Raw genomic sequence first — 11,858 nt, 5'->3', positions numbered from 1 at the left:
TTAATTTCAACATTTAGCATTCCATTTATAGTAGTTTAATAAAGACACATGTCTACTGCAGAGAAAAATGTGCAGTAACAATAACTTCTAGAACTGATGAAATAAGTGACTAGAGAACTGAACTAAGAGTTGATACCAGCAATTGAATTGTAGTGCCCTTTGATATGTACTCTTCTTTCTCCCAAATTTCAACACAGAATTTATGCCCTCAAACTCACAAACGTTAACATATGGAAACTATCCTCTTGGGAGAGCTCTTAGGAGCCTTGACTATGCTTCCTTTGCCCAGCAATAGGTAGAGTTAGGATCTGTCTCTGTGATGTACACAGTGATTTTCCATTTAATGGTGGCATTTCATTCATTTTACAGAATTTATTAAGTATCATCTGTTACACAGTTTTCTGAGTATGGGGTATAGAGAATAAACACAATAGACAAAAGCTCTGATGTTAAGGAGCTTGCATTCCAATTTAGGAAACAAAAAATAAACCAAATAAATAGGATAGGAAGAGATAAAATGGAGCCACAAAGGGTCACAACTTAGAATAGGTTCACCAGGGACGGCCTTAGTGATAAGCTGACCTTTGAATAATGACTTACTAGAAAAGAAGAATTGAGCTATGTCGATAGCGTATGGAAAAGCATTTCAACCAGAAGAAACAGAAAGTGCAAATCTTGAGGTGAAATTTCATTGACTGTATTTGAAGAGCAAGGGGAGTGTATGCGGATAGAATTGTTGAAGATCGGATAAGACGAGGTCAGCTCAAAAAAGATAAGAACAGTGCTATGGTTTGTGTCACCCAAATTTACCTGTTGAAAACGTGATGCCCAAGTGATGGTGTCTGTCAGTAGGGAGCCTTTGGGAAGTGATCAGGCTGTGAAGGTGGAGCCCTCATGACTGGTATTAGTGGTCTTATAAAAGAGACCCTAGAGACCCCTCACCTCTTCCATCATGTGAGGTTTCAGTGAGAAGTCAGCAGTGTGCAACCTGGAAGAGATCCCTCACCATACTGGTACCATACTGGCACCATGAGCTTATATTTCTAGTCTCCAGAACCGTGAGAAATAAATTTTGGTTGTTTATAAGCCGCCCTGTCTGTGGTATGTTGTTACAATAGCCCATACAGAATAAAGCAAACAGTTTAGGCCATGTATGGAACTACTGGCCTTTATGTAGATGCTTTTACTGTGAATGACATGAGGATTCAATAGATTGTTCTGAGGAAAGAAGTGATATGATTTAACTTCTGTTTTAAAAGATCATCTGGCAAAAAAAAAATAAAATAAAATAAAATAAAATAAAAAAATAAAAAATAAATAAAAGATCATCTGGCAGATGTACAGAAATTAGTCTTTTCAAGGGCAAGGGTTGAGAATCTTGGGGACTATTCAAGATGTAGAGTAAGGGAGGGAGGTGTGAGAAATGGTAGGATGCTGAATATTTTCTGAAAATACAAAAGATTTACTAAAAAAAAAAAAAGAAGAAAAAGAAAAAAGAAAAGAAGAAAGAAAATGAAAAGTCAGTATTGACATTGAGCTTTGTGACTCTCTGGTACTTACTGATCAGTATTTAACTGAAACCTAAAACCGATCCTTATTTTTGCTGCAAATCCAGAGATTCCGGAACTTATGTATGAGTATGTCATACTTCGGTGCTATCCCAGACTATGGGGATGTGTTCATTTTTTGGAAATAAATAAATGTTAAAAAAAAAAAAAAGAAAAAGTTATTCACTTCTACGAAACCAGTTTTAAAACAAACAAACCAAAGACCACTGAGCCAGCAGTTGGCTTAAACAAACAACAAGGGCAAGATGTTTACTTGGGATCACGAGGTAATTGGGAGGGAAACCAAGCAAGAAGTGACCGTGTAAATGAGGCAGAAGATGAAATTGATGTGGTTATGCCCCAGGAGTAGGCAGTTACTTTGCTAATCAACCACACACACTGTAACAACAGAAAGAAAAGCCACAAGAGCATGGGAAGTCATTAAAGCTTTTTTTCCACACGGAGATCAGGAGTCACCATTCACGGGTTTACCAGGCTTTCACTCATGCTCTTCATTTCTCTCTTGCCATCAGCACAGGACAACTCAGATGGCAGCTCTGGCTCTGGAAAGGAATTACATGTCAGGTACGGGTACCTCTGGTTTGTCTTCCTGGGCACAGGAATTATTAAATGACTTGCTACTATGGTAACAAGATAGAAAGCAAATAAAAATAACCAACAGGGCTATTGTAAATTTTCGTTTTCAGAAAAGTGTTTCAGACTTTAAATATTCACAGCCTCTGTGGGTCGTTTTCTCATACTATTCTTAACTGTTTTTACAATTCTTCCAGGAATGAAACCAAAAGATGCAGTTAGAGAATGGTAAGTTAAAGAATTAAATGAAAAAAAAAAAAATCTATTTGTTCCCTTCCGAAGGGAGGGGGGAAAATCACACATTAACCTGTGATGAATAAAGCTCCTATTGCAGCAATCTGCTTTGCGTAGGGAATGGCAGGGTGCTCCATTGACTTAGCTAAAAGCCAGTTGTAACCAAGAAACTTGTCATAAAGTAACACAGCACCTGAGAGAGATCAATGTAGGAGTGTTCATTAAACTAAGACAAGAAGTATTGATCTGCAGGAGGGGAGAAGAGCCGCAGGGGACTTTTCAATGGTGTGGAGGCAAGAGAAAGAAACAGAGATGAGTGAAATAAACTGTGTTTCTATTCCATTTCTGTTATCCAAAGTGGAGTTTGCTGTGTAACTACTAGAATACATTAAAAAAAGAGAAATGGAATATCAGAAAAACAGCAGGAGTCAAGCAGTCCATACAGAAGGGAAGGATGGAAGAAATACCCCTAACACACTCGTGTAGCTGAAGAGGATGTGTTTCTAAGGGTGTGATCTAAAATTTGATCATATTTCCACCAGTGTTTTTAAAAGGTTTCATCTGGACAGTAGTACTGCTTAAAGTATATTCTTAATTGTACAGCCAAGACGTTAAGAACCAGATCAATACCACCAACAGTGAATTGTATGACATGAAGATGGGAGGGGGAGGTGGGGGATGGGAGGAGAATTCAGTATAATCTGTAAATAACAACTGCATTTTTAAGATGAGAATAGCCCATGGACTAGGAATTCACTCTTAACATTCATGAGTATTCATTCACCTACTAGCAAAGAATGTTGATTTGTCGCTTACCGTCCAGTCTTTACCATTTAATAATACCAATTTTAAACATGACTAAATTCTACTACCTAACAGAAAACTGAAATAATGGCTTAACTGATAGGGAAAAGATGTAATACTCAACAGAGTACCTGAGATATATCCATTCATTCATTCACTCACTCTATGAATACATGCTGCACTCCGCTAAATTTGTTTTTATCTTACTATATTTATTTGAGAGAGAGAGTGAACATGAGCAGGAGGAGGGGCAGAGGGAGACACAGAGAGAAGAAGACCTCCCCACTGAGCAGCGAGCTCCATGCAGGGCTCGATCCCAGGACCCCGGGATCATGACCTGAGCTAAAAGCAGATGCTTAACTGACTGAGCCACCCAGGTGCCCCTAAGTTTGGTTTCGAACTCAAATTCAAACCTTACAAACAAATATAGGTCCAGTGTGTGTGGAATGCATGCTTAAGTACAGAAAAAAAATTCAATAATTAATCACACATATAAATAATTATAATGTGGGGATCCCTGGGTGGCTCAGCGGTTTAGCACCTGTCTTTGGCCCAAGGCCTGATCCTGGAGTCCCAGGATCGAGTCCCGCGTCGGACTCCCTGCATGGAACCTGCTTCTCCCTCTGCCTGTGTCTCTGCCTCTCTCTCTCTCTCTCTCTCTCTCTCTGTGTCTATCATGAATAAATAAATAAATCTTTAAAAAAATAATTATAATGTATATATAAAATAAAAACATGATACTGTTAAATTCTATTTAAGAAAAAAGGAGTGGCATCTATTCTGATATTTTTCCTGAAAATGAGCACTGAATTAGTATTTGAAACCTCTATTTCCTGTTACCCAAATGGGGTGGGGGTGGGGCCAGAAAAAGGGGAGGGGAAGGTTGTTGTACACTTAGGGAGCCACACACATAGGGTTCTGAGTGGGAAAGGAACATGATGCTTTAATCAACTAAAACAAGGGCTCTGTGGCTGAAGAATACAACAATGGTGCCAAACAAGGCTGGGGCAGTATGTTAGAGTCAGGTTAGACAAAAGTGTGAACACCATGTTAAGATTTTATCCTCATTGTAAGAGGGAAACATTGAAAGATTTTAAGGGTTGGGAAATATCATATACATATGTGTGTGTGTGTGTGTGTGTGTGTGTATTTTTAAGTATGTCCCATGCCCAATTCAGAGCCCAGCATGGAGCTTGAACTCACAACCATGAGATTAACACCAGAGCTGAGATCAAGAGTCGGCCACTCAACCGATTGAGCCACCCAGGTGCCCCAGTCCAAGTTATATTTTAAAGGATGCTACAACCTGTGGAAAAAACTGAAGAGAGGGCAAGAGTGTAAAGAGGCCAGTTTAAAGGCTATTTTCAGTAAATCCAGTGTGAGATGCCAATGACTTGGAATGAGCATAGCGACTAAGAAATTATTGAGAAGTAGCTGAATTAGGAAGTCAGAACTGAGAGACTTTAGGGATCATCATTTTCTTAGTTTGGGCTGCTATTAAAGAATACCACAGGTGATTCATCTTGAGGCAGAATTTCTCTCTAGCTGTGTGCCTATGAAATCAGACACATTATATGCTTCCTAAATACGACAGTCAGACAGGAAGAGGATAGGCATTTCTGTTCCAAAAGAGATAAATAGAAAAGAATAAAGGGATAATGGGCCCCAAGTAAGTCCAAAACCTAATAGGGCAAACAACATTAAGTCTTAAAATTCAAGAATACTCCTTTTTGGCTCAATGCTCCACCTCTGGACTCACCAGCATTGGTGGCCTTAACTCCATGGGTCTCCCAAACTAGAGTTGCATATTCAAGGGTCTTTCAAACTAAGGAGGTTTACCTGCAGCTCCCACGGGCTTGGGTCATGGCCTCTCTGCTCCAGGTGGCCTCACCCCCTAGCTCCCCTGGGCACGACTCACACTACCACTCTCTGCAGAAACTCAATCAATGGCAACAAGCAGGTGCATCCTGGCCTACCTAAACCAGAGTGGTAACTCCATCCTTTGAAACCACTCTGTCCTGACGATTGCACTCTAGGCCTATAGTGGGAGTAGCAGCCCTGATGATGGCTCAGTCACCTTGAGGGAGTCATTTTCCCCTTGTCTGAAAGGATAGTGCCTGACTGATGGCTGATTATGTCCTTGGTTCATATCCATACTTACATCCTTGTCAAATGGTCACCTGGCCATACTCTGAACACATTCTTATTTTTTACAAAATGGTTAGTTCAACGGAGAGCTTTCCAAATCTTTTTCTAATTCCTTTTTGCTTAATAATTCCATCTTGACAAAGCCATAAGCTTTGGGAAGAGGGTCCATAGGAACAGCAAATGGTGGCTCTCATGATTCTGAGGTTCATACAACAAACTGTTCCTACGAATACATTTCTGGTCCCTCTCATTGTAAGAATAATACTTTATTAGTAGGTAATTTTATTGCTTCCTAATTGAAATAAATCACTAGAAGAGAACTGAATTGAGATAAGCCAAAACTCTATTCAATTAAACTTTGTGCAGTCATCAAAAGGTGTTTAACTTTTAACCACATGTGTTGCTGTCTATGGCCATGCTGAGAGAGAAAAAGTGGAGCTTACTAGGTGGTCATGCCCCAGAATCTTGGGTATGACTATAGGTATGAGAAGTTATGTCCATTACTTCTTTGTGTATGCCTTCCAGGAAATGGGATAATCAATATTTTGTTATTTTTGTTGTGTTTTGCTTTTATGTTTGATGCAGTGCACTCCCAAAGAAATGCAGGTGGAATAGAAAGGATGGGATAGGAGATTTTGCATTATTATAGCCTATTTTGGCTGTTTATAACTCACCTACCTATTTATAAATTGTGTTTTCTTTTATAAAATGTAGCTACTTTATTTACAGGTAAATTTTATTTTTTTTAAGATTTTACTTATTTATTCATGAGAAACACTGAGAGAGAGAAGCAGAAACATAGGCAGAGGAAGAAGCAGGCTCCCTTCAGGGAGCCTGATGTGGGACTCGATCCCAGATCCTGTGATCATGCCCTGAGCCAAAGGCAGACGCTCAACCGCTGAGTCACCCAGGCATCTCTATTTACAGGTAAATTTTAAATCATGCCAAAAAAATTAAGTGAGGGTCTATTAGACAGGATCATATAAGGATGGCTAACTCTACATGTAGGTTATGAGATTAAAATGATTGGATATCAATGAACAAGGTATTGTTATCCTCAAGGCTATATGAGTCATCTTGCCATAACTAAAGTCTTTGTAGAGGGTCCACATGAGAAATTATAATGAGACATCTAAAGTTAGCAAAACAATTAGAAGTAAATTAGTGAGAAGCATTCAATAGTCACTTTTAAGTATTTGCTGTATTCCTGGTTCTGTGTATTAAAGCATTCTGTATTCATCCAAGAGAATTATACATTTACATTAAGCCAAGAACAGTTCTACACATGAGAGATATAGCAGTAAACCTAAGTACTGCCTTCATAAGACTTAATATCCTGGTGAGGAGAGGAAAACAAATGAGGGAACTGGTTAACTGCATATAAAAATATTAAAGGAGAGTTCATCCAGGAATAGATACTCAAGTTAGCTCTACTGGACTGTTCTTTAAGGTGAAAGGGCATACAGATCCATATATGCATGGATGGAAAGCTAAAAGAGCGTTTGGAAAATAACAAATGGTTTGTGATGAGTATGACATGCAGGAAGGAAGTATGTAAAAAGAGACCAGGAAGGTTAGCCAAGATTATAAAATTTTAAAATTGATCATAATGACAACACAGTCTGTTGCACGTATTTAAGGCATAAGAAAGCATGATCAGTTCTGTTTTAAAAACAGCATGTGAATAAATAAATAAATAAATAAATAAATAAATAAATAAATAAATAAAAATGGCATGTGGATTGAACTTAAGGATGTGAAAATGAGAACCAGTGAGCCTTGTCAGAAGGAAACTACAATAGTCCACGTGAAAGATAATGAGCGCACGAAGTAAGGTTCGGGTAATGAGCATATAGAGAAAAGAATCACCTAAAACCAGAATATAAAATGTACAACTAAAAAAATAAAATAAAATAAAAAATAAAAAATAAAAAAAAATAAATAAAATGTACAACTTGGAGCAGATGTCATGGGCCTGGTCTGAGACAAAGGCAGCAGGAGTGCTGCCAAAAGAGTCAAATAAAGCGAGTACGTGTTATTCAGCAACACAAACGACGGGAGGAAAATAGTCATCAGAAATAGTAATAGAGTTTTAAGACTTAGAGTCTGTTGGAATACATAGTGACTTGGAATATTACTTAGATATGGTTGTGATTTGAAATATCCTTTATATTTATCAAGCTAGCCTGAAATGATCTAGTAAGACGTCCTAAGTATTCTGCAATGGCAGAAAAAGAAGGAAAAAGAAAAGAGAAAAGAAATGAAAAACCCATGGAGATCTAGAAGTGATGGTCAAAACTCAGTCACAGACTTACATACTGTCATAATTGGCTTTAGTGTTTATTATAGTCAACATCATTCTAGATGATTCTTACAGTGTCCTAGTCTATCTCCCTTCTAACTCTCCACTCCTTAAATATGTCTCCCCCATATTTACATAAGAGGATAACTTTGCTTCCTACCTCACTGGGGAAAAAAATGAAGCAACAGTAATTACTCAAGCACCTAAAAATATTCTATTAACTCTTCATTTAAAGAACTTTCTCATGACTCCACATATCCTTATAGCTATGCCCCCATTTTTCTGCTCCTCTTTACAGAACAAAGACTTCGGGATGCCTGGGTGGGTCAGTGGTCAAGCATCTACCTTCAGCTCAGAATGTGTCCCAGAGTCCGGAATCGAGTCCCACATCGGGCTCCCTGCATGGAGCCTGCTTCTCCCTCTGCCTGTGTCTCTGTCTCTCATGAATGAATAAATAAAATCTTAAAAAAAAAAAAAAAGACTTCTCAGAGGAGTTGTCTGTACTCATTGTTCCCAATTTCTCTCCATTTCTCTTTTGAGTCCACTTCAATCAGGCTTTCTTCCCCACCATTACTCCCAAACTGCTATTGTCCCAGACAGCGCTAACTGCAACAAAGACCAAAGGTCAGTCCTCAATGTCCTGCTTGGCCTGCCAGCATCTTCTGACATAATGGGTCACTCCTTCCTCCTTGAAATACTTTCTTCTCTTTGTTTCTAGAAACTCTGGTTCATTTCCCTCTGTCTCATTGGCTAATATTTCTCAGACTCCTTAGCTGGCTTCTCATTTTCTGCCTGGTCTCATTCTATTGAAGTACTTCAGGACATAATTCTTGGTCCTACTTTATTTTCTATCTACACCTACTCCTTTGGTGATCTGTCCAGTTCCTTGATTTTCTTTTTTTCTTTTTTTTTTTAATTTTATTGACTTTATTTTTTTTATTTAAATTCGATTAGTCAACATCATTAGTTTCACTTGTAGTTTTCAATAATTTATCTGTTGTATATAATGCCAGCACTCATCACATCACATACCCTCCTTAATGCCCATCACCCAGTTATCCCATACTCCCACCTACATTCCCCTCAGCAACCCTCAATTTGTTTCCTAGAGTTAAGAAAGAGTCTCTCAAGGTTTATCTACCTCTCTGATCTTTTTCCTTGACTTTAAATAACATCTATCTACTTAAAATTGCCAAATCTGTACCTCTAGACTAGACCTCCCATTAACTGCAGATTAGAATATAGGACTCTCTATTCACCATTTCATTATGACGGTAACATATATTGCAAACCCAGTATATCTAAAAATTAATCTCTTGGCTTCCTCTATTACTATAGGTTTTTATATCTCAGTTAATGTCAACTTCATTCTTCTGGGTGCTCAGGACAAAAACCTTGGAAACATTGACACTAAAATTTCAATCTAAAAGCAAACTTTCCTGGCTTTACATACAAACATATCCAGAATCTGACCATTTCTCAGTATCTTTACTGATACCACCCTGAACAAAGCCACCATCAACTCTCTTATGGGTTATTGCAATATTCTTCAAACTGGTCTTCCTACTTTCAAATATGTCCTTTTAGTATCTGTTCTCAAACAATAGGCGGAGTGATTATCTTTAAATATAATTCATCCCATATCATTCTCAGCTCAAAACCTTCCCATGGCTCCCTCCAAACTCAGAGTAAATGCCAAAGCCCTCTTACTAGCCACTTACATGGCCATGTCTCTGACTACCAGTCCCTCCCTCATTCTGCAAAACCTCACTGGCCCCCTTGCTGTCCTGCAAGCATGCCAGGTACTCTCCCAACCAAGGAATTGCCTTTGCTCCAACCTCTGCCTAGAATTCTCTTTTCCAGATATTGTCATATTTCCTTCTTAGAGTCTACTCAAACATCAGGAAAACCTCTTTGGCAACTGTGTTAAAAACTGCAGCACATCTCATTGGCATATCTAGTCTCCTTCATTGTCTCATCTTATCCCTAATATGTTTCTTCTAATATACTAAGCAATCTATTGGTCTCATTTATTTCCCCTGATCATCCATTAGAATGTCACCTTACTGAGGGCAGAGATTGTTGTTGTTCATTGTCAAATCTACAGCGCAAAGATCCATTTCTAACACTTGAGGTAATATAATAAGTAGCCATTAATGTGTACATGATGAATAGTTTAGTCTGATAAAATGTTATCAAGCTACTAGAGATAAAGAGTAGTACTAGACAGGAGAAAGGGTGAAAAGAGGTTTCAGTATCCCAGAGCAATAGTAGAGAAGAGGAAGCCCCAAACCATCTGGTGATTGCAAGAACTGGAAGGCAATCTTTACCTCAAATGTTCACTCCATATCTGGATAATAGAAACATTTCTAGTAGTGTTCATTTTGGAAAATCCCATTTGGGAAAACTAACTGTATTTTAAATTCATTTCCTCATCAGGTTAATACCCAGCCTGATGCCTGCTTTGTATGAATTTTATAGTTTCATAAGCTGAAACTCAGAAAGACTCAGTATCTTATCCAGAATCTCAAAGCAAATCAATGATGAGGGAGAAAAATAAATTATGGTTTCTAGATTTCCAAACACTATTTGAAGTCACTAAATGTTACTTTATGAGACAAATAGATAATATATATATATGGCATTTTGTAGTCCGATAGTATTTTCCTTAGAGAATAATGGCATAAGGTCTTTGATATTATTACTTCTATATTGTGACTCACAGCCAGAAAGAAACCGATAGCTAGGCCAAGAGAAAAATCTGTTTTCATGCCAAATTACAGCCATTTACAAGGATGGATTCACATATAACATATGGCCCAAGTCCTATTGATTTTGCTTATGACTGTTAAGTTTCTGAAGTGTTAGATGTTAAAACATCTTGTTCCCATTTGTGCTAGCTTAGTTATTCCCATTAACATTAATAGGAGTTCTAGAATACATTCAGAGAATATGTAGTATTTCATAGAATTTTATTACCAATTATGTTATAGCCACTTATGATATTTCCAGTCATATTTACTAAAATGTTACATGGCATATTTTGCCTGAGAAAAATTTCGAGTCATCGTCAAAGGTCTGTGGCATATTTTAAATAGAAGTACTGTTGTGACATGATTAACTTTTCATTCTTGAGGGCTAAAAGCATCATCAGTCATCTCTTTTGCATTTGGAGCAGGCTATCACTGCGGTATATCACCATAATGAAGGCTAAGGAGCAGCACAATAAGATGTAAATACTCTGCCTTTTATGGGTCATCGTCTTTGAAATGTATATACCCAAAAGGGATGTCCGGCTTCTGGCCTTTAATTTATTCAGCTATTTCTGAGGCTGTCAAATAACCTGGAAATTAATAGTCACCCCCGTGTTTACCAGTTCATCGTTAGGGTTTTAAAAAGTACATCTTTGTAGTCTTAAAATTAGGCCCTGAGTAGTGGAGGTTTTCTTTGCACTTTTGGTGTACATCATGTAACAGTGCCACCGTCCCACACTCACAGCAGTTGGGAAAACACCGCCAATACAAAATAACGAAGCTGTAGGAAACCTAATCAGCTGCCTCTTTGTCTGACTTTCCTTCCTGCAGAGTCTGAAAAGTGAGGCTCTCAGGTACATGTAGGTCGTGAAAGTAATTTCCTCTTGTTTCCTGGAAAGTCCAAATTATTTTCTCTCCATTCCACCTTCTCTAGTGTCAGAAACAGAGGAACAAAACCTTCACTTTCTTGCTAATTATTTTTCCTCTGACTCGCACTCTCTACTTTCTATTGGAATTGGAATTCACCAGGCTAGTGAGTATGTTACTTTTTGGCTTTTACATCTTCTTTTTGACTTGTTTCTTAATATTTTCTTTTGCTTTCATTTAGGTCAAAAAGGAAGGATCAATAAAAACTACAGCAAATAAGCGAAGGAGAAGAAAGCTGCACTATTTATTGGGCTAGACTTATTCTAACAGCGTAGCAGCTAAATGTTAAAAATGTTAAATTGTCTGTAACAGAATAAGGTGAGTTACTAACAGACCCATCGATCCTGCAAAGAAACTTGAAAGCCTCACATGTATGTGTGTAAATCTCTTCCCATACAAATATGTATATTACATCCATGCGCGTGTGTGTGTGTGTGTGTGTGTGTGTGTAGTCAGTGAGCTACCAATGGTAAATATCTTTTATAACATTGATCATTTTAACTAAGATGTGTCAATACCAGCCCTCTTATTCATTTTTGAGCCTGTGTT

At 38.0% G+C, this 11,858-nt stretch overlaps 1 long non-coding RNA gene across 1 annotated transcript; it reads left to right on the top strand.

Moving 5' to 3' along the window:
- Positions 1–1,893: 1,893 nt before the first annotated feature.
- On the top strand, positions 1,894–8,068 carry LOC144281693 (uncharacterized). Its single transcript, XR_013350116.1, has 3 exons — positions 1,894–2,132; positions 2,339–2,369; positions 7,928–8,068. It is a non-coding gene; the product is annotated as an uncharacterized LOC144281693 (long non-coding RNA).
- The last annotated feature ends 3,790 nt before the right edge of the window (positions 8,069–11,858 follow it).

The sequence above is a fragment of the Canis aureus genome, chromosome 13 (genome assembly GCF_053574225.1).
Source record: "Canis aureus isolate CA01 chromosome 13, VMU_Caureus_v.1.0, whole genome shotgun sequence".
NCBI classification, from domain to species: domain Eukaryota; kingdom Metazoa; phylum Chordata; class Mammalia; order Carnivora; family Canidae; genus Canis; species Canis aureus.
This window is presented reverse-complemented; position numbering and strand designations above follow the sequence as displayed.